This window comes from Lemur catta, chromosome 4 (assembly GCF_020740605.2).
Source record: "Lemur catta isolate mLemCat1 chromosome 4, mLemCat1.pri, whole genome shotgun sequence".
Lineage (NCBI taxonomy): Eukaryota > Metazoa > Chordata > Mammalia > Primates > Lemuridae > Lemur > Lemur catta.
The window spans coordinates 47,687,047-47,711,308 of NC_059131.1; the positions used below are offsets into that span (position 1 = coordinate 47,687,047).

The 24,262-nt window shown below is 41.8% G+C and overlaps 1 long non-coding RNA gene across 1 annotated transcript; it reads right to left on the bottom strand.

Annotated features, from left to right (window-relative positions):
* Nucleotides 1-513: 513 nt before the first annotated feature.
* Nucleotides 514-23,328, bottom strand: LOC123636958. Its single transcript, XR_006734711.1, has 3 exons — nt 23,313-23,328; nt 2,961-3,062; nt 514-923 (listed from the first exon to the last, which is right to left on the bottom strand). It is a non-coding gene; the product is annotated as an uncharacterized LOC123636958 (long non-coding RNA).
* Between the last annotated feature and the right edge of the window lie 934 nt (nt 23,329-24,262).

A 24,262-nucleotide genomic window follows, 5' to 3' on the forward strand; every position in this document is an offset into this window, starting at 1 on the left:
ATGTGGAGGTGGAAGACGGTGATATTGATGATCTTGACCTTGTGTAGGCCTAGGCTAATGTGTGTGTTTGTGTGTTAGTTCTTTCTTTATTTTTGTTTTTTTGAATCAACATTATTAGTGAGGAATGTGTGTTAGTTCTTAACAAAAAAAGTTTAAAAAGTAAAGTAAATAGATACATTTTTAATAGGAAAAAAGATTATAGATTAAGGGTATAAAGAAAATATTTTTTCCAGCTGTATAATGTGTTTGTGTTTTGGGCTAAGTGTTATTACAAAAGAGTTGTAATAATGTCCATCAGGAAGTTTTTCAGTCTATTCTAGAGAATGAAATTGGAGGGACAGTCCCAAATTTTAGGAGCACCTGCTATGTGGACATAGCTGTCAAGGACTGAGACGGAGAGAAAAAGGTACATATTGCGTCATCAAACCCTATGTGTACTGGTTTAACATTATGGTAGGATCAGTTGAACACACATGCATACCAGTGACACTAATAAAAACTAATTACTAGGAGTAGTGAAGAAAATAAATACGTTGTATTTTGGCTCAGTCAAACTATTTGTCATTTTCTTCACAAGAATCCTAGTGCTCCTCATTGCTGTTGCGGTCACTTAGTCACTGGACTTTTTTTCCTAAGGGAAATACATGGGCATTTCCTAATCTCACTGAGGTCTCTGCTGAGTCTTCCTGTGGGGCTTCACACTCCTCTCCCTGCCTTTCGCTGTCGGCCCTGATCTGATGGGTCCGGTGGTTTTTCTCCCCAGGCTGTTTCTTCCTGAAAACGACTGGCTGCCCCACCAGCTGGCCATCCTTTGGGATGAGTTAAGGATGCAGTTTTTCTGCTGTGCAGACCGTTCCCAGAATCCCTCACGTGCAGTAAGTTTGGGCTTATGCTGGAGGCGGCCAGTTCTTACAAAGGCAGGGCTGTGTAGGAGGAAACATAATACAGGTGTCATTTTAGATGGCAGTTTTGACTGCTTCTAATTTGCTTCTCAGAGAGATTCCATCCTTGAACCAGATATCAAATTTTTTAAGTTGAAAAGATACTGAAATAGCACCAGGTAGTAATGCTGATGTCAGGGAGGACAACTCTTGTATCCCTCAGTTCTCTGGCATTTTTGCCCTCCCCACCACCCCTCATCCAAGACTGGTTTTAGTGAATTCTGCAAGAGGACCTTGATTCTCTGAATTTGTACCAATATGGAAACATGTTGGTAACATGTTAGAGCTCTGAGTGGTTCTTAAACACGGGTGGATATCAATCAGAATCCCTCAGGGAACATATACTAAATATACCAAGCCTGTTGAATCAGAGTCTGGGGTGGAGGGCAGGCACATATATTTAGGAAAAGCTCTGGAAATAATTCAGTCGTGCCCTCCTAAGAACCACTATTCTATTGCCATTCCATGACAAAATTGGTACACACATTCAGAGTGTTTAGAAATAATTTCAGAGTATGTCTCTTGAGTGTAATAGTAAGTTTGGGCTTATATTTTGCATGTCTTTTATTTCACTTTGTATTTTACAAAATTATCAGTCTGTGATGGATTGGAAATGCTAAAATTGGACCTTTGTCACAGTTTGAGAAGCACTGTTCTTTCTTGGCTTATTTAGCTATATCCAAGTCAGTCAGGCACAGCTAAAAATTCTTTGGTATTAAAAGTAATTAATTGAGAGGCCATTAGACTGAGATTTCTCCAGTGCCTTAGGTTCCTTTGTAAGCAAATCAAACCCAACTCAAAATGAATGGTCATAGCATAAAAAAACAATTTAAGCATAATCAATCAGAAACTGCCAACTAACCTCTAACTAGGGGCTTGCCACTTCAAATATTTTCTTTGTCTTAGTTCTCTGAATACCTTATAAAAGTTTTCCTGGGTTGGGCGTGGTGGCTTACAAGTGTAATCCTAGCGCTTTGGGAGGCTGAGGCAGGAGGATCACCTCAGCTTAGGAATTCGAGACCAGCCTGAGGAAGGGTGAGACCCCAGCTTTACAAAAAATACAAAAATTAGCTGGGCATGGTGGCGTGTGCCTATAGTCCCAGCTACTTGGGAGGCTGAAGCAAGAGCATCATTTGAGCCCAGGAGTGTGAGGTTGCAATGAGCTATGATGATGCCACTGCACTTTATCCCAGGCAACAGAGCAAGCCTCTGTCTCAAAAAAAAAAAAAAAAAAGTTTTCCTGCTTGTGGTTTGGCAATGCCCAATTCACGAATCACTATCTGCTCAAATAAACCCTTAAAAATTGTAATGTGCCCAAGTTTATCTTTAACACTGGATTGGTAGCTTTGTGATCTTAGTTGAGTAATTTCTGGTGGGTTCTTGAGAGGATTAGAGATAATGAATGTATCTAAAGCAGCTAGCACTGTGCCTGACATTCATAGGAGTTATTGGAAGCCCATCATACAATAGTTCTCAACAAAACTATCTTCCGGTGGGCTGTTGAAGAACACACAGAATCCTGGAGGGGAGTGAGTGAATCTTCCATTCAGTCTCATGCATCATATCCTAACCAACCCAGAATGCATGGGACAAGAGATTTGTGCAGCTTCTCTAAACTGTTTAACTTGGACTTCAGCCATAGGCAGGGGGGCAAAGTGGCCATGGCACTACAGGACAAACCTCCCCCCAACCTCTCCTTTCTGCCTCCTCTCTTGTATTCCTCTTCCCCACAGTCCTTTTCTCATTTGTACACCACTGTGCCTTCCCCCAAAGGCCCCAACTGTTTTTATTTATTACCTCTAGCACAATCATTTTCTGTTCCAGATGGAGGGCAAGAAGGGTTTGGGATAAAACGTTCTGGCCTCTGTGGTCTGGCCTCCTGTCCAGGCATTTATAAATAAGCAGACCATTCATACGGGGCCAACTGAACTCCTGCTGGCATCACTCCCGTGCCCTTGTTGTACTAAAAGATTATCCGTCCCTTCCTTTGACTTCGATTACAAAGAGCCTTTCTCTTACCTTTGCCTTGTGTCCGTGTAGCATTGTCATCACCGGGAGCAGTGTTGTGTGATAAATACAGGTGCTGTGGAGCCAGCAACTTTGGAGTCGATTCTGACTCTGCTGGGAAAAAATTTTTAAATTATAATAATTACTACCAGAAGTAACCCTAGCAGGGCTATATTCTAGTGGAGAACAGGTTTGAGCCCCTTGGTCTAACCTGAATATTCAGGAAAGTAGGGTGGTGTAAAGGGTTTAACAGACCGTCTTTTCTTTAGCATGCTCTGTTCTCTGAAATGAACACTGACCACTGGTTTGGTCTGACTATAAGGCTGAACAGGTTCTCTGGTGTAATTCATGTCAATGTGATTTAAAATTCCTCTCTCCCCGGTATTTCCCATAAACCAGAACTTAGGTCTAGAGACTTCATTAGTTCAGATTAAGATTTTTGACAAGAATACCTCATAGTTTTCCTGAACCTAAATTCCTATGCAGATTAACTCTTAGCAGCTAACACGACTTAGCTGTGTGCTCGCCTCTGCTCACCTCCACAGACCCGGTCACTCTTCAGGCCTCACCTTAGGCATCACTTCCTCAGGAGGGCTGCCTCTCACCCTGCAAGTTTAGCATTTAGGCTTGCTCCTTTCAGGGTGAGAAAAATAAATTTTTATCTGAGAAATGTGAGCCCCTTTGGATTATCAGACCCTGGGAGGCATTTAAAATGTAACAGTCTTGTTTCCCTCCCCTTGGAGCGAGACAAGAGGTAATTACCTCTGGAAGCCACTAGCTATGTGGGCTTTATAGTAACTGAGGGCCACGAGCCATAAAATGCCATATCTTGGACACCATCACTCTTACTCTGTAGTTCAACAATGGGTAGCCAATCACTAACCACTGTTATTTCTGTAAACCAACGAGAATTCCTGACTTTCGTAATTGCCCCCTCCCCTTTTTTCTTTAAAAACTTGAGCCTCTCCTTTGTTCTCCAGGGCACTCCCCAAGGCAACTTGGAGCTGTGTCCTGGGCTGCAGTTCTCAACCTCTGCCCAGATAAACTGTTTTAGTTTTGCCTCAGCTTCTTCCTTTTAGCTCAACGATGGCTTTACCACAAGGGATTGTAATTGCCTGTTTTGCCAGTCGGTGAACTTCTTGTAGCCCACCTCCCCCTGCCTTGTCTCCCACTAATCTTTCCCTCCCTCCACACGCTGTCTTGTCTTGCCTTTTACCTACTCGATACCTGCCATCCTTCAGTCCTCACCTCCAATGGTGCACCTCTAGGTCAGGTGTCCCATTACATGGAGCCATACTCCCCTGTGCTGTTTCCCCTTCCCCCCCCATAGCATTTATCACAAGTTATTTCTGGATTTTCTTTTTTATGAATGTCTGCCTCACACATTAGACTGTAAACTTGTTGGAGACAGGGGCCATGTTTGTATTTGCTAATGCTGTATCCCTAGCCCCTAGCAAGGTGCCTGGCCCCTTATGGCAGTTACTAAATATTTACTGGATGATGAAGGGTGGTATTTCATTCATTCATCCCTTTTAGGACAGGAACTATCTGATTGATGTTTGTGGCCCTGGTAACTGGCTGATACACCAGGCCTAACACAAGATTTAGTTGCACAGGTACACAAGGCTTTCATAGTATGAAAGAGAAAGGTAGGAAAATAGTTCTGTAGGGAGGCCAACAAGATGGAAAAATAAGTCTCTATCACCTATGCACTATTCTTGCCAAAAGTGTTTAACCTGAACCTAATCAAGCCTTTAGTCCTAACTTCTAGTTTACTGGAAATACAGCAATAGAAAACCATATGTGATAACACCGTGAGGAAGAAATCAGACAAATCCGGAATATCAGACATTCTGCAGAACAACTGGCTTGGACAAAAGGTCATGAAAAGAAAAAGATGCAAAGATTATTCTAGATTAAGAGACTGAAGAGACATAACATCCAAATATATTATATGATCCTTTATTTGATCTGGTTAGAAAAAGGCACTTACAAAAGACATTTTAAGTATAATTGGAGAAGCTGAAATATGGACTGTAAATTAGATGATAATTGGAGTTACTATTACTTTTCTTAGATATGTAGAATATTGTCCTTATTTGTAGAAGATGAGTGATGAAATATTTAGGGAGAAAGTGTCCTATGTGTGCAACTTATTTTCAAATGATTCAGCAAAAATCATATAAATATATATATATAGAGAGAGAGAGAGAGAAAGCAAATGGTCAAATATTTGATATTTGAAGCAGCTGTTGAATCTAAATGGAAGGTATACAAGGTCTTTTGGAAGTTTTTTGTGGTCAGATTTATTGAGGTGTAGTTTACATAGAGTAAAATTCAACCATTTAAATGTAAAGTATTATGAATTTTGACAAACACATGCAACTATAACTACCACCACAATTAGGATATAGAACAGTTCTATCACCCCCAAAATTCTCCCTTGCCCTTTTGTAGTCATCCCTCACCCTACCCCCAACCCCTGGAACCCCTGCTCTACTCTCCATCCCTGTAGTATTGCTTTTTCCAGAAGGTCATAGAAACGGAAGCATACGGTATGCAGCCTTTTGAGTCTGGCTTCTTTCACTTAGTGTATTAGTTTGCTAAGGCTGTTGTAACAAAGTACCACAAACTAGATGACTTAAAAACATAGAAATTTATCATCTCAGTTCTACATGCTAGAAGTCCAAAATCAAGTTGTCAGAAGGGTCATGCTCTCTTGGAGGATCTTGGGGGCAATTGTTCTGTTCTTTTCTCTTAGCTTGAGCTTGTGGTGTCATCAGCAATCCTTACCATTCCTTGTCTTGCAGCTGCATAACTCCAACCTCTGCCTCTGTTATTATGTGTCATTCTTCCTGTGTGTCTCTTTGTAAGGACACCAGTCATATGGGATTAAGGGCCCACCCTATTCCAGTATGACTCCATCTTAACTAATTACATCTGCAAATATTTCCAAATAAGATCCCATTCTGAGGTGTTAGGGGGTTAGGACTTCATATTTTTCAACCTGTGACACTTAGCGTAATGCATTTGAGATTAATCCATGTTTTTGCACATGTCAGCAGTTTATTCATTTTTATTGTTGTATAGCTTTGCGTTGTTTGGAATATACTGCTCTTTGTTTATCCATTTATCAGCTGAAAGACATGTAGGTGCTGTTTCCAGTGTTAGGCAATTATAAATAAAGCCACTATAAACATTTGCATGTAGATTTTTGTGTGAACACATATTTTCACTTGGGTAAATATCAAAAATATCAAAGAGTGGGATTATGTTTAACTCTGTAAGAAGCTGCCAGTTTTCCAAAGCATTTTCCATTCCCACCAGCAATATCTGAGAGTTCTAGCTCTCCATGTTTTCACCAACACTTGGTATAGTCAGTTTTTCTTTTTTCCTTTCCTTTTCTTTTCTTTTTTTTTTTTTTGAGATAGGGTCTTGCTTTGTTTCCCAGGCATGAGGGCAGTGGCGTCATCATAGCTCACTATAACCTCAAAGTCCTGGGCAAACGATCCTTCTGCCTTGGCCTCCCACAGTGCTGGGATTACAGGTGTGAGCCACCTGGAGAGCCAGCTTTTTTTTTTTTTTTTTTTACACAATTACTAAAAATCAAACAATAACAAAAAGATAATGTCCCTTTTTTTCTCACTCTCCAATCCTGCTCCTTTTCACCATTTAGTCCTCCACAGAGCAAAATCTCTTTTAAACCCTTTAACTGTTTCTTCTTCAACTCTTATTTAATCATTCTCTAATGGGGGATGGGGAGAGACACTTCCAGGGCATACCAGGGTTCTGACAGGGAGCTTTGGATCTGCCCTGCAAGTGCCCTGAGCCTCTAGTGGCTGTGACCCAGACTTCTGATTTTTGCTGTGAAATGAACACCCAACTCTTGTTAAGAGCAAGCTCTGAGACTGCAGAGAGTTGACTCTGCTGGTCCTTGGGATCTGGCTTGGTGTTCCCTCCGCCATCAACCACACTCCTAACCTCAGACAGTTGCCAGTCCTCTCTGCCTCTGCCGGACCTGAGTGGGAGGTGTGCTGAAGCCATAGAATCTGTGGCCTGAGAGTAGCCCTCAGCAAAGCATAGAGAATAGAGGTAACTATTTCATCTTGTTGCATGTTAAAGTCCTCCAAAAACAGATGAGCAATGGGAATTTCAGCCTCTGAACTGGCATCCTCTCCACCTGCCTCCCAGCTGTCCTGCTGTACACGCCTCTCTCATCTCTCCTGGGCAAGGATTTTCCCATCACGCCCCATCCAGAAACTATTGTATCTCCTTCACTCTAGCACCTCTCCCATCCCTTGAAGTTATTTTAAAGAGACAATGAGAGCCTAGGACAGGCTCCCTGCAGGACATGTGCAAGATGGTAGCCTGGGTAGAGGAAGACTTAAGACCTTTTTTGGACTCCTTGCCCATGCCCCTCTGGTTTCTCTTACTTTCCCTGCTGCTGCTTTCCTTCTGTCAAAAAGGAAAAAGTTGGAAACAGATGGGTGTTTAACTCAATTTGGGTAGTTTCCCAGCCTAAGCCTGTGTCCGACCTCTCCTGGGTTGGCCTTGTCCTAAATTAAGTTCTGGATGGTCTTTGGAACAGGCCCTTCTGGATGGTCTTTGGAAGACCTTAACCCGTTCAAGTGTATTTTAGGTTAAAGCCAACATTATCGCTGGTCCAAAAGTAGACCTCTTCCTGGGAGAAGGTGCCTCTCCTTATCAGGGCCATAGCTAGCCTTGAACCCTGCTGGATTTTTTCAGTACGTGGGTGACAGACTGATGGAAAGGTTCTTCAACCACCTCTAGGGTAGTTTTTGTGTGTCACTGGCTTCCCAAAGTTCTTTCCTTGCAAACCATTCAGACCCTATTTTAACAATACTGGAGTTTCCCTGTGGCCCACGTTCTCTGTCCCTCGATTATCTTCAGGCACTTCCCCAGCACCAGTTCCTGACCCCAGAGAAGCTACTGAATACAGCCAGTCTCCCCCTCGCAGTTGGTACATGGTGGCTGCTTCCATTAGAACAGCAGCTAGCATTGGGATAGTATTTTCTGTTTAGAAAGCACCATTAAATACAGTCTCAATGGTCACCCTAACTTTGTGAAGTAAGTACTATTACTCCGACTTTTCAGATGAAGAATCCGAGGTACAAAGAGGTTAAGTTGCTTGCCCATGGTTACCCAGCTGGTAAGGAACAAAACTGGGATTCAACTCAGGCTTTCTGAGGAAAATAAGACTTGTGTGTTTTATGTAGAATATCCCTGGAAGGATATATAAGAAACTAAGTTCATGGCTGGCCTATCTGTAGAGGGGAACTGGGCGGCAGGGGACAGAGTGGCTGGAAGGCTTCCTATTATGTACCATTCTGTGAACTATGTTACTGTGTTATCTATCAAAAACAACCAAGAGAACCTGGCCCTGCCTTCCTTCTCGAGCCTCATCTACTGACTCCTCTGTCCGTGAGCACTTGATAAGCCACTCAGCTGCGTGCACCAGGACACCCTGCCTCCGAAACTGGCAGTATTTTGGGTGTAGAGTTAAAGTACTCGCTTCAGTCTTCAGCACGAATCCCTTTTACATTATCTCACACAGCCAATCCCCTTTAGGGAAAAAAGAAAGAAAGCTCTGTTGTTTTATTCGAGCTGCCTGGGCACCGCACCCCAGCCCGCCTGGGGGAGCTGCAGCTGCGGGGGGCGGCAGCACTTCCACTCTCGCAGGCTGCGGACGGAAGTTAGAATTTGGGGGCAGGATGGGGAATTTTTTCTCCTGTCGGATTCTTGGTCATATCAAGAATCGATCTCGAGTGGTTGGGACTTCTAGAATGGCAGAAGAAGGAGCTCGGCAGACCCTTTCCCCAGCAAACAACAATTTGGTGGAAATTATTTAAACTAGTTTAAAATCTCTGGGAATTGTCCTAAGGGCATACAACAGATGAAGAAACATTCATTCAAGAAAATCCACTAACTTGGGAGGCTGAGGCAGTAGGATCGCTTGAGCCCAGGAGTTTGAGGTTGCTGTGAGCTAGGAAGACAGCACGGCACTCTAGCCTGGGTGACAGAGTGAGACTCTGTCTCAAACAAAAAAAAAAAAAAAAAAAAAAGAACAGAACAGAACAGAAAAGAAAATCCACTAAATCTCAGTAAGAATAGGGAAGAGTCTATGGCATTTGAGACATAAACAAGCTCCTTTACCCTTTCCGCCAGCTTCATGTTCTGGATGTTCTACTTCAGGCATTATAGTCCATACAAGTGCAGCCAAGAAGACAGGGGCTCCCTCGCCCAGAGCTCCCAGTCTGTGGCCACAGTTCAACCCCAGGAGAGGAGGCTGCCTGTGTTTCTCACCGTTTCCCCTAGCCCCTTGTTGCAGAGGCTCTAGGACAGTCGAGTGCATGAGAGGACCAGGTGTCCCTTCCCCGGCTCAGCCTTCACTCCTGGGGCAGAAGCTCTACATACTACGCTTGTGCAGCACAGAAAGCAGATCACTCATTGCTGGACAGAATGTGAAATGGCACAGCCATGCTGGAAAGCAGTTTGGCAATTTCTTTAAAAACTAAATATGCAACTACTATACAACTCAGCCGTTTCAATCCCAGGCATTTATCCCAGAGAAATGAAGACATATGTCCAAACCAAAACCTGTACACATAGGTTTACAGCAGACTTACTTGTGAAACACCCCAATGTTCTTCAAGAGGTAAATGGTTAAACAAACTTCTACATCCCAAGGATGGACTACTACTCAGCAATAGAAAGAAACAAACTATCATGTAATTCATCCTAGATGAATTTCCAGAGAATTACACTGACTGGAAAAAAACCGAAAACACAAACCCAAAACACCAATTCCAGAAGGTTAAATAATGTACTATTTCATTTGTGTAACATTCTTGAAATGACAAAATTATAGAAATGAAGAGCAGATTAGTGGCTGCCAGGGGTAAGGAGGGGTGGGGGCAGGAGGGAAGTGGGTGCGGTTACAAAATGGAAACAGGAGGGATGCTTGTGGTGATGGCAATGTTCCGTATCTTGACTGCATCAATGTCAATGTCTTGGTTGTCATATTCTATAGTTTTGCAAGATGTTACCATGGGGAAGACAGGGTAAAAGATACACAGGATCTGTGTATTATTTCTTAGAACTGCATGTGAATCTATAATTACCTCAAAATGAAAAGCTTATTTTTTAAAAAATAGGAAAGCAGTTAAATAGACATTTGTCCAAAGAAGATATACAGATGGCCCATAAGTACATGAAAAGATGTTCAATATCATTAGTCATTAGGAAATTGTCAAAGCCAGACAATGACAAGTCTTGGGGAAGACACAGAGAAACTGGAACCATTATACATTGCTGATGGGATAATAAAATGGTGCAGCCAATTTCGAAAACAGTTTGGCAGGTCCTCAAAATCATAGAGTTACCATGTTACCCTTATTTCTGCTCCTACATATACACCCAAGAGAAGTGAAAACATACATTCACCAAAAACTATTTTTCAGCAATAAAAAGGAATGCAGTATGTGCCACAGCATGGATGAACCTTGAAAACATTATTCTAAGGGAAAGCAGCTAGTCACAAAAGACTGTATTGTATAATTATATTTACAGGAAATGTCCAGAATAGGCAAATCTGTAGAGACAAAGTAGGTTAGTGGTTGCCTAGGGTCAATCTGTGTGACAGCTAATGGGTATGGGATTTCTTTTAGGGGGAATGGATGTCTAAAATTAGATTGTGGTGATGGTTGCGCAACTCTATGAACTTACTGAAAAAACAATGACTTTAAATGGAATGTTAAAATGGACTTTAAATAAGAACATTGACTTTAAATTCACCCCTTAAATGGGTGAATAATTTGGTTTGGTGTGTGTTACAGAAAGTTGTAAGTTTCACCAATTACTGACGTTTTGCCTCTTTTTAAGGAAAAATTCCATCAGCTTTGGGCTTTTTTGTAGACATGGATTTCAGATTGTGTTGCTTATTCTACCCCAGTGGTTCTCAAACAGGACATCTGGCAGTGTTGGGCGACATTTTTGGTTGGGGGTGGCAGCCACTGGCATCTAGTGAGAAAAGGCTGGGGATGCTGCTACGCATCCTACGCAGGACAGCACTCCCCACAAAAAATTATCCGGACCAAAATGCTAATAGCACTAAAGTTGAGAAACTGCTCTACTCACTGTATTTGTCAAAAAGAGAAGTATTCCCAGGTGCAGTGAGTGGCACATGCCTGTAGTCCTAGCTACTTGGGAGCTGAGGATCACTCGAGCCCAGGAGTTCGAGGCCAGCCTGGGCAACCATAGCAAGACCCTGTCTCTAAGAAGTCAAAAATAAATAAAGTAAAAAAGGGAAGTATTATGGTGTGATTAAACAGATTGGGGATTTTACTCTCAGATTAGGTTTTTGGAGCATGGGGAATGTATATCTCATTTGGCTTATTTATTAGCTGGTCTTTCAGTGAGTTCTCCTGACTAGAATATCTGCCTTTGCCTAAGAGGGCAGGGGCCAGACTTAAAGTGCTACGGCAGCTGGGCACCACCCTAAACTAATGGGCACTTAAGTATTAGGAAAAGATGATAGGTCAGCAGCTGGGAAGTCAGGTGGCAGCGTTAACAGGGCCGAGGGGGTTGGTAAGACCTGTGACTTGGGAGATCTGGTCCGCGTTTGAGGCAGTTCTACCATGGCACTGGGATCAACCACAATCACAGAACTTACAGGACTCAAAGGGACATTTCACGCATGACTTCTTGCTACAGTGTTTCTCTCAAAAATGGTGGTGCTGAGGCCATTTACAGAGTCTGAGTGCCCAAAGGGTGACTACATGCAACTAGCCAAGGCTTTTCAGAGCTGCATCCTCACCGTACCCAGTGACTATGCCCCTCCTCCCAGCTCCACACGATGGGCCTGTGCAGGGTTCCTATGGCCTCCAAGGAAGATGGGAACCACAAAGGGAATCCTGGTTCTTCCAAAAGGCCTTTGCATAGCAAGTCAAAGCTTTCACCCACCATCAGATAGATGTATGTGTCACTACTGGGCTTGGGTAGGAGTTGAGGGGTGCTGATTCATGAATTCCTGAAACCTTTATTTCTGCATATTTCCAGAAAGTCTAAGGACAGTATCCTGCTCAGAGAAGGCACTAAACAATTTTCAGTAAATATTTGAGTCTCTACTGTGTCCCAGGAACTGTATGAGGACACAGTAGTAGACAAGAGAGACAAGGTCCTTACCCTCAAATAGCACACATTAAGAGGAGTACTTCAATATATTTTGTTCATCAGTTGATTTGGCTGTCTTAGAGTGGGTGACTTAAACAACAGAAACTTATTTCTCACAATTGGAGTCTGGGAAGCCCAAGATCAAGATGCCGGGTGATTTGGTTCCTGGGAAAGGCTGTCTTGCTGGCTTGCAGACAGCTGCCTCTCGCTGTGTCCACACATGGCAGAGAGAGCGAGAAAGAACAAGAGCAGAGACGGCAAGGGGGTGCGGAGACTGTGAGCGTGCACTCTGATCTCTCTTCTTCTTATTATTATCATCCCCTCATGAGGGCCCCACTCTCATGACCTCATTTAAACCTAATTACTTCCCAAAGGTCCCACTTCCAAATACCATCACTTTGGGAGTTAGGGCTTCAGTGTATAAACTTAGGGAGAGAATTCATTCCATAGCACTGGCTTTATCACATTTTTGCAAGTAATCATCAGAAAGCTTTTGAGATGAATAATGTTTGTCCACAGAAGTAACAGAAGAACCATCATATTATTTTCTAGAAGGGGTAATACCCATCAGTCTATTTCCATTAGACTACTGGAAAATCCTCCTTGAGATGTTTATTTAAGTGGATAAGCCACTAAGGTCTCGGTAATTAAGAAAGAAAATAGCGATATGGAAAATATGGGAGTACAAATTGAATTTTGAAGACATGATATGGGAAAAGTCATTTGAGTATTAGAACCCAAAAGTATTCTTTAAAGTATGATCATTGCGGATGATAAATGCTAATTTGGCCACATCTTTTTTTTTGCTGCTTTGAACTAGTTTTGGTTCTTTTTCCTTTTTGTTGTCCTGTTTTACAGAGGAAAATATTTCAATTTTTAAATTTCTTCAAAGCTTTTTTGGAGTAGGGTGGGGTATAAATAAATACTTTCTAAAAATCAGACTACAGTGTGAACAATAGATGTCCCCTGGGGTGGAGGGCAGGAAGGGCAGGGGTGGAGAAAGGTACGTAGGAAGGACAGAAAGTCCCATGATAGCATTTTTCTTCTCTGAGGTCCTGAGCACAGTGTTCCGTGTCATTCTAGACAAAACTGATCTTTGTCTAAAGAGTTGTTTTTTTAAAAGCCAAGTATTTTTGATACATGAAGGCCCTCTGCTCGTTAGATAACTGACATCCATAAGTTGTACAGTAACATGGTTTTTATCCACATTCACAAATGGAATTTAGTGCCGTAGGCTTGATACACTAGAGAGAAATTGAAGAAAATGAGAGTTAGACTTGGACAATAACCTAGGCATCTTGCTTACCAGAATCCACTGGAAGCATTAGGGTTCTCTGTCAGGTTCAAAGTCAATCCCATTTCGCCACAAGCGGGCAGGAACCTTTGTTAGCTTTGTCCTGTTCCTTTGCAAAACACAGGCAGAATCTGAACCCCCTTTTGGAGATCCAGAGAATAAATGCCCTTCCTTTCACCTGAAGCTTCAAACAGCTGATTCTGAGCCTCTGCTCGATCCACACAGTGATTCCCTTCTTTAACCCTGCCAGAGTTGGTTTTTTCCCTCTGAGGTAGGTGATCCGTGGAGAAGCTTTTCCTGCTGGGGCCCAGGGCTCACCATTCCTCACACATCATTACTGGTGAGCCTGCAGGGACCTCAGGGCTGACTCTGGAGGAACAGGCTTCCTCTCTCACTTGAGTCTTGTCTCTCCAGTCCCTCCTATGCAGGAGCTGGGTCCCTTCCCCACTCAAAAAGCCTAACTTGGAGCCAGGCATACAGGAAATGTGAGCTGGTGCATATTGGCTCAGTTGCTTTATGATGTGCACAGCTTTCCAAAAGAAAGTGTGAACACATCTGTCAGAATGGCAGAAACAAAATTAGTGGTAATACCAAATGCTAGCAAGGATGCAGAAAAACCGAATCACTCACATGTTGCTGGTGAGAATGTACAATGGCACAGGCATTCTGGAAAATAATTTGGCAGTTTCTTACAAATCTAAACATACACTTACGATATGACTCAGCAATTGCACTCTTGAGAAATAAAAACCTAGGCTCACACAAAAATACATACATGAATGTTTATATTAGCTTTATTGTAAGAGCCAAAAAGTAGAAACAACCCAGATGTGCTTTGATAGGTGAACGATTAAACAAACTTTGGTACTTCCGTACCATAGAATATTACACAGCAATAAAAAGGAATGAACTATTGGTACACGGAACAACTTGGATGGAGCCCAAGGAAATTATTCTGAGTCAAAAAAAGAGAAAAGCCCAGCCCAAAAGACTTATACTACATGATTCAAATTATATGACATTTTTGAAATAAAATTTTAGAAATGGAGAACAGATTAGTGGTTGCCAGGGATTAGGGATGCAAGGAGGAGGAGCAGATGGATGTGGGAATTGTTATAAAAGGAAATGAGAGGGCCCCCTGTGGTTACACAACCGTTCTGTATCTTGACTGTGGTGATGGAACTACAAACTAGTATATCCACACAATGGAATATTATACAGCAATAAACAGAAATGAGCTGTTTAAGACATGGATGAACCTTAAAAGCATCTAGCTAAGTGAAAGAAGCCAGTCTGGAAAAAGCAACATGCTGTATGAGTCCAGTTGTATGACATTCTGGAAAAGGCAAAACTAGAGAGATGATACACAGATCAGTGGCTGCCAGGGATTCAGGCTGGCGTAGGCTTGAATAGATGAAGCACAGGGTACTTTTTTAGGGCAGTGAAACTGTTCTGTATGATACTATTAATGGTAAATACAAGACACTAAGCATTTTTCAAAACCTATAGAGCTTTATGTCATAAAAAGTAAATTTCAATGTATGAAAAATTTTAAAAAATCATTTATGAGGTCAATAAATCCTGGAATGAAATGCAGAATGTTGCCAAAGAATATAAATGTATTCCAAATGTAAGAAACAACCTCCCTGAAAGGGGTGGACACAGAAAGTGCTGACCTAAGTAACTTTGGAAGTGAAAGGAGTCTGTAAGACTGAGAGCAAAAGGAACTGTATATAAATGCCATATCCTAGCTGATAAAGTTATTTCCCATGGGAGTGCGGGTTCAGAATTAGCAATTCTGGAGCCACTATAAAGTATACTGGAATTGGACACTTAAGTAAATGCATGATGGATGACCAGGGCCACTGTTGGAGTCGAAGGTTACAGATAAGCAAGGGGAAGAAGCTAAAATAACCCAAGTGGTAATGGATTGCAGTTGGAGATATGAGTTTGAACTCATGTTTAGCTTAATATAGGTACAGGTGGTTACATCTAGAATGTGCACATATTTATAGAGATATGTATTTATATATATGGGTTAGTATATACAACTGTATTTCTTCGCTCTGTCAGCTGAGAGGGCCTCAAAGAAATGACAGTATAGCAGAAATGAACACACCTACAACCCAGACCTTGGTTTCTAATACCATTCTCTAATGAAAGGAACAAAGGCTCCTTGGGAAAAAGGCTGATTCTAGGAATAGGCAGGAAATATACAATTTGAGCCAAGAGCATCTTATAGTGCCAGGAAGTAAAGAAGTGCTCAAAAAAGAAAACACAAAACCCCACAATAATGGTCATGTCAAAGGGATACAGCAGCCAACTCAAAGAGCTCCTAATGGCCAAAGCTGGAACAGTTTGGGTAACAAAATCAATATAGTATTAGATTATAACCCTAAGTGTAAAATAAACATTCATCAGTTCATACGGATATGAATAAATGATTGAATAAAAAAATAAATTGGGGAGATTAGACATAACTCCTGTGTAGAAGCATTCCAAATAATTGATGTTGATATTCTGCCCTTAAGAAGGTAGAACATAATCCCCCACTCCTTAAGTGTGGGCTGTACATAGTGAATTTCTTCCAAAGAGTACAGTATGGGGGCAAAAAAAAGTAACTTTACAGTGGAGAAAACTGACAAACACTCTCTCAAGACAGTTGGTCAAGGTCAACAGTGACGCTGACATGATAAGAATGGCATTTTATCTCGCTGGTCTTCCTCCCTAAAACATATCACCCCAATCTAATCATAAGGAAAGCATTAGACAAATCACAATCGAAGGGTATTCTACAAAATACCTGATCCACATTCCTCAGAACTCTCAAGGTCAACAAGAACAAGGAAAGTCAGAGAAAGTGTCACAGCCAAGAGGAGCCTTAGGAGATAGAACTGCTAAACATAATATGTATCCTGATACAGAAAAAGGACATTAGGGGAAAACTGAGGAAATCTCAAGTATGGACTTTAGTTAATAGTAACATACCCAGATTTGTCCACTAATTGTGACAAATGTACCCCACTAACGTCAGATGTTAATAACAGGGGAAACTGGATGTGAAGCACATGAGAACTGTCTACTATCTTAACAATCTCTTTACTCTCTTCACAGTAGTTCTGTAAATCTAAACGGTTCTGAAATAAAAATTTATTTTAAAATAAAAGGAATGGACAGGGGTCGTGGTGTGCCTGGGCCAGGTGGGGATGATGCCCTTGCACTTTTGCTCTCCCTTCACTCCCTACCCCCAAACCCTCTGTTGAGATTGTCTAAAGCCACAGGGAAATTTGACTATGGATAGGTCGTCACTGCTTTCCAGCAAGAGTGATTTATGGCTCTGTTCTTTTCTTAAGCTCCCAGTTTGGCTTCTTGGGGGCTTTCATATGGGCTTTTATACCTGAATCTTAACTAAACTCCTTAGACTTCACCAATTGGCCTAAAATATACTGAGCAGTTGCAGTACCTGTCTACCTTCTTATTACTGTAGTGATTGGTTATGCACTCTTATTTGAAATTACCATGATGAATAGCTCTCCACTTGATCCATCAATACAATCAGAGATAACTGCTGAAAATCAACAGCAGGAAAATTACCAAGAGGCCATCTCAACATTAAGAGATTCCTGTTAGTGAAGTAAACCAATTTTTTTCTTGCACCCAAAGAACATTACACCAAAATCTGAATTTTATGTAGACATATTAATACCAAGCATTTATTTATAAATTTTGGGCATAATTTTGACCATAATTATTTTGACTATCTCTCTTAGTAATACTTAGTGTTGAGATGTTTAAAAAAATTAAGTTGAAGTTCTCTTAGATTAAGTTCCATTAATATTGTAAATGTTCTTACATAGTAGTTATTAATGGATAGAATAAGTAAAATTATGCATTACCAAAAAATAAAAATTAAAGGGAATCAACTAGTGATATAACAACGTGGATGGATCTCAAAAAAGATGCTCAGTGAAAAAAACAGCCAAACTTAAAAGGTTACATTTATATAACATATAACAATTTATATTAAAATTTTGAAATAAAATTACAGAGATGGAGAACAGATTAGGGTTGCCAGGGGTTGGGGATATGAGAAAGAAAGGGTGTGAGTATAAACAAGAACCACAAAGGATCTTTATGATAATGGAAGAGTTATATATCTTGATTGTGGTTGTTGTTAATCTGCACACATGCAGTAAAACTGCATGGAACTACATGCACGCACACACACATAAGCATGTAAAAATGGTGAATAAGCTTTGCAGATCATACCAATGTCATTTTCCTAGTTGTGCTATGATGTTATGCAAGATGTTACCACTGGGGTAATCTGCGTAAATGATAAATGGAATCTCTCATTACACTTTTAAAGGCATTAGATGTTGTTTTTATTCTTTTTTTATTGACATATAATTCATATACCATAAAATTCGCCCTTTTAAAGTGTACAATTCAGTAGTTTTTAGTATATTCACAGTTGTGCAACCATCACAACTATTTAATTCCAGCGCAGTGTCATTAGCCCCCAAAGAAACCCCATACCCATAAGTTGTCATTCACCATTCTCCCGTCCCTCGTTCTCTAGAAACTACTAATAAACTTTGTCTCTGTGGATTTGATTATTCTTGATATTTCATGTAAGTAGAATCATACAATATGTGTTCTTTTGTGTCTGATTTCTTTTGCACAATGTTTTCAAGATTCATCCATACTGTAGCATGTATCAGTACTTCATTCCTTTCTGTGGTTGAATAATATTCTATTATATAGATATGCCATATTTGGTTTACTCATTCATTAATTTATGGACATCTAAGTTGTTTTTGCTTTTTGACTATTATAAATAATGTCACTATGACCAACCGAGTGGCTCATGCCTGCAATCCCACACTTTGGGAGGCCAAGGCAGGAGGATTGCTTGAGGCCAGGAGTTGGTGACTAGCTTGGGCAACATACTGAGACTTCGTCTCTACAAAAAAAAATAAAAATATTAGCCAGGTGTGGTGGTGCATGTCTGTAGTCCTCGCTACTTGGGAGGCCGAGGTGGGAGGATTGCTTGAGCCCAGGAGTTTAAGGTTACAGCAGTGAGTTTTGATTGTGCCACTGCACTCCAGCCTGGGCAACACAGTGAGACCCTTGTCTCAAAAAAAAAAGAAAAGAAAAAGACAAATAATGTCACTATGAACATTTATGTACCAATTTTTGTGAATATATATTTTCAGTTCTCTTGGGTGTATGACTATGAGTGGAATTTTTGGGTCATATGGCAACTCTATGTTTAATATTTTGAAGGACACAATTTTCCAAGATGCTGTACCATCTTACATTATGATCAGCAATGTGTGAGTGTTTTAATTTCTCCACATCCTCAAAAATACTTATTATTATATGTCTTTTTGATTATAGCCATCTAAGTGGCTGTGAAGTAGTATCTCATTGTGGGCTTGGGTTTGATTTTCTATTTCTTCTTGACTCAGTCTCACTATCTTTTGTCCCTCTAGGAATTTGTCTATTTCAGTTAGGTTATCTACTTTGTTGTTATACACTCAATCCTTTATAATCCTTTCCAATTCTATAAGATTGGTAGTAATGCTCCCTCATTTGTGATTTTAGTAATGTGAATCTTCTTTTTCCTTCATCAGTCTAACCAAAGGTTTGTCAATTTTGTTGATCTTTTCAAGTAACCAACTTTTGGTTTTACTGATTTTCTCTATTGTTTTTCTGTTCTCTATTTCATTTGTTTCCTTTCTAATCTTTTCTCCCCTTCCTTGCTTTGAATTTAGTTTGCTCTTTTCTTTTTCCAGTTTCTTTAGGTGAAAAATTAGGCTAATGATTTAAGATTCTTTTCTTTTTTAAAAAATTACAGGCATTTACAGCTTCTGTATGTTTTTTTCTTTTACAACTTCATGTGAATCTACAATTATTTCAAAATAACAACTTAAAAGAAAAAAATATGTACCAGGGGAGCCAGGTATGGTGATGTCTCAGCCATTGTAGCTACCCTTTCCAGGAACCCTAATTTTGCAGAGAAAGATATAAACAGTGATACAGAAGATGAGAGGAGGAGGTGGCTGTCGCAGAGACAAGAGGAGACACAGGAAGATGGCCAGAAGGCCAGGAAGGCGCAATCAAGGGTTTATTTGAATTGAAGAGTGATGCTTTTATCATGGGAGCTCCATACTCAGAGAGGCCAGGCCTGAGGCTGTCACTTATTTGTCCTCAGCTCTTTAAAAACCACAGCTGAAGCCATTTAGGACAGAGATGGAACCACACTCTGGTTAAGGCTAATGTTTCTAGTGGAGGGCTTTTCTCTGCAGCTCAAAAGGTTCAAAGAACCTTGTACGAAGTCACTTTAGTCTTCAAAAATGTACAGATTGACTTCCTTTACAAAAGACAGCAAGAATATCTTTAAACAGCAGAAGAAAACTGTAGCAAATTTGTTTGGGTTCCTAATACTGAAAACATTTCTTTTAACTTTTAATCTTGAAATAATTCCAGAAACACCAAAAAAGTTGCAAAAATAGTACAAAGAACTCCCACATACCCTCCAGGCAACTTTTCCAACTCTCCCTTTTATTTATTTATTTATTTTTTTGAGACAGAGTCTCACTCTGTTGCCCAGGCTAGAGTGAGTGCCGTGGCGTCAGCCTAGCTCACAGCAACCTCAGACTCCTGGGCTCAAGCGATCCTCCTGCCTCAGCCTCCCGAGTAGCTGGGACTACAGGCATGCGCCACCATGCCCGGCTAATTTTTTCTATGTATATTTTTAGCTGTCCAAGTCATTTCTTTCTATTTTAGTAGAGATGGGGGTCTCACTCTTGCTCAGGCTGGTCTCAAACTCCTGAGCTCAAACGATCCGCCCGCCTCGGCCTCCCTTAGTGATGGGATTACAGGCGTGAGCCACCGTGCCCGGCCCTCAACTCTCCCTTTTAAAGTTAACGACTTGCACTGGGTTGCTAACAGTTTTTCGGTGCTTATTTTTTAACCTGTTATTTTTTTTGCACTATGTTTTTACTTTTGGTCTATAAAGCAAAACAATGTAAAGAGATACACAAATGAAAAATCTTAGTCTCACCCCTACCCTTTACACCCCTCACTCTCACCCCTCGCACACACTCACAGGTGACCATCTGTATCTTTCTTTTTTTTCCTTTGGGACAGGGTCTTGCCCTGTCACCTGGGCTGGAGTGCAGTGTCATCATCATAGCTCACTGCAACTTCAAACTCCTGGGCTCAAGTGATCCCTGTGCCCCAGCCGCCTGTGTAGCCAGGATGACAGGAGAATACCACCATGCCTGGCTAATTTTTCTAGTTTTTGTAGACACAGGGTCTAACTCTTGTCTTGCTCAGGCTGGTCTCAAATTTCTGGCCTCACGCGATCCTTGCTCCTCAGCCTTCTGAAGTGCTAGGATTACAGATGTGAGCCACCGCACCCAGCTTTGTGTTTTTCTTTATGCAAACATAAACATAATATTTTCTTAACTCGCCCTCTCTCTGCACACATACGAAAGCTAGCATCCTATGCATACTGTTCTGTACCTTGCATTTGTTATTTAACAAAATAGCTTAGAAATATTTCCAACTAAGAAGGCAGTAATACTTTCTTTTTTTTTAAGTACTTTTCTATTCACCCCAATTCAACTCCACTGCCCTCCAGTATCACCTCAGACATTGTTCATGCTCCCTCTTTCCTGTCTAATCTGGACTATTCAAATCCCAAGTCCTCCAGGCATACTCCATTCTCTGTGCTGACAAACCCAGGGCTTATACAGACCCCAGCCAGTATGACTGGAGCAAAGTCATCACTCCTTGTGCCATCACGATCACAGGGGCACATTCAGAAGCAACAGCAACGGGGTGATGATTGCTTTAGCATGAGCAACACTCCACAGAGATCACTCTGGGCCAAGGAGAAGAGATGGTCTGCAATAAGGCCTTGTTGCCAAGCAACCCCAGAGGGGATGAAATTAACGCAGTCTGTTTTTCATGTAACTGCATCTCAAATGAAAGCCGAGGCCAGAGTTGATCCCATGCAAAATTAATAATTACCATATGATTCTTTCTTTTAAATGGCTGTTGCCAAAAGACTGAGGACTAAAGAAACCAGTATATCCTTTATTTAATAGGGAAGAGGGAGGGGAAAAAAAAGAACAAGTAAATTCAGATCGTGTGTTTTTCCATTTGCGTCTTAGGTAGGAAATCAGACATTTGTATCTCAGACTGCTGTTCAATCTGCCTGGTGGGAAATGTGCTTTAAAAGCAGATCCCAAGCAGACAAGATAATATTCACTAAAAGAACTGAGAAAAGAAATGTTTTTAGGGGCAAGAGAAAGCTTAGGATCATTTGAGACCCTTTTAGTGTCCTTTTTAGAAGATCTAGGACATTCAGAGAGGACAAATTGTCATAAAAATAAAAATAACCCTACTGCTTCCACTCGCTCTCCCTAACCACATACCAAAGGCTGAAAGAGCATAGCTTTAGGTGTCCGCTAACCCTTATTTATTTGAGAGCTTATCAATATTAAAAACGGGGAGGGGACAGAAAAGAAGATTCTACCCCCAGCTGCTTTTGTCGCATTAATTTAGATAAATTAACTGCATGGTTAGAACAGAGCAATGGCCCTTCTCACCAAGAGAAACTTTTGGATTTTTATTTTGTGGTTGTACAATAAAACATAATTCAAAACAAAGCATTTGTTTTGTTTTGTTTTTTGAGACAGGGTCTTGCTCTGTTGCCCAGGCTAGGGTGCAGTGGCATAATCATAGCTCACTGCTGTAACCTCAAACTCCTGGACTCAAGCAATCCTCCCACCTCAGCCTCCTGAGTAGCTAGGACTACAGACATGTACCACTAAGCCTGGCTAATTTTTTTTTATTTTTTTGTAGAGACAGGGTCTCGGTATGTTGCCTAAGCTGGTCTCGAACTCCTGACCTCAAGCCATCCTACCTCCTTAGCCTCCCAAACTGCTGGGATTACAGGTGTGAACCACTGTGCCCAACCATAACAAAGTAATTTTAGCCAAGGAAACTAATTTTGTCTGAGAAGGAAAACTTTCTTGCCTAATGGGAGTCTGGACCCAGGCTTCATTCCGGGGAAAGGCAGCTATCAAGTGAAGTGACTTCCTCATAGTGTTCATGCAATGTAATTACTGGCAATGAGGGGTGATTTTCTTCCATCCCTCCAGCCACTCCCCAACCGTCACCTCATACTGGGCCAGTTTGAGCAAACGTCCTCCCAGCCAACTTGCCTCTGTGAAGCAACGAGTATTTGCTGTTAGAGTTGAGCAGAACGTACCAGTACATAGAGAAAACCAGACAGCAAAGAAAGTGCATACTTGATTTCTGGAACGCCTTTCAGTCAGGGTCTCAGCAGCAAATAGATGGTACACTCAAATTGGGCGATTTGAAGAACAAACGCTACTCAAATAATAAAGGGATTATTTACAAAGGCTGGTGGGAAAACTGCAAAGGATTGGTGTTACCTTGGGCTGGTAACATTGGTTTGGGGTTGTTACCATGTCCAGACCTGAAGACGTGAGAGAACTGGGAGGCACAGGGGCCGTATGGAGAAGGCAGCCTTACAAAAATGTACTGTGTGGTGGGGTATGAATATCCCAGTATCACTTGCCTCCTTCCCTCTGATCTCAGGCTGGGGTTCCCCATGTGGCTGACCCCTGAAGTCAGAGGACAAGGAGGCCCTTTAAGGTAGTTCCCACAGGGCAGCCTCCCAGGGCACAGAGCAGCAAGGAGATCATGACACACAGAAGATGGCCAAGGATGAGCTTTAATTAATCTTTCTGGTTCTCAGTCTATTCAATCATTCATCCAATCATTCAGCCAGCACTCATTGATCACCAACTTATTGATCAGCCAGCACTTACGGCTCACCAGGCAGGCACAGGAGACACACAGTAACCAGGGTGGCCTGGGGGGCTCACAATCTCGCGGCTGCGTCAGGCCCAGGGCAAGCTTCAAATAGGCTGAAGGTGTAAGATCACTGTCCTCCAGCCCGCGCCATGGTTATCGCATGCCTTCTCTTATCTTCTCTCCTGCCAGGAAGAGAGATTCTCTGGTTACTGGTAAGTAGCGCTGGTTTGGGGATGTGTCCGTGTTGGTGTGTGTTAAGGTGTGGATATTGAAAGGGTGCACAGACAGAAGCACCCAGGAAAAAAGGAAAACGCTGGGTTCCAGGAAAGGCAGGTCACAGGAGCTCCTCTCCAGCACTTGGCTTTTTTTTTTTTTTTTCCTGAGAGATAGAGTCTTGCTCTGTGTCTCCGGCTGGAGTGCAATGGCATGATCATAGCTCGCTGCACTCTCAAACTCCTGGGATAAAGCCATCTTCCTGCTTCAGCCTCCTGAGTGGCTAGGGCTACAGGTACACACCACAACACCTGGCTAATTTCTTATTTTTTTAGAGATGGAGTCTCTCTCTGTTGCTCAGGCTGCCCTGGCCTTCAACATGGCCCAGCCCCTACCCACGCGTCCTGCCTCCTCTGTGTACACCCAGCTTCCAGTTCCCATTGCCACACGTGTGGCCCAGCTCATCTTTCCATGCCAGCCTTGCTCAAGATCACTGCCTCGCTTATGCACGGTGGCCGTTGGGCTGTCCTGGTCCTGACCCAGCCAGGGGTCATTCCTGGTGCTATCTCTGAGCAGAGGCTATAGGTGGAGCAGTTTCCCCCATCATAGGTATGGCAGAGCCCAAAACTGACATGCCCAGGGCCCTCTGCTACTAGATGATAAAAGTTCCTTGAGATCAGAGACCTGGGTCACACTGGGTTTTCCAGCAGCACATGGCATTGGTTCATGTACGTCAGTCACTTAGTCAATG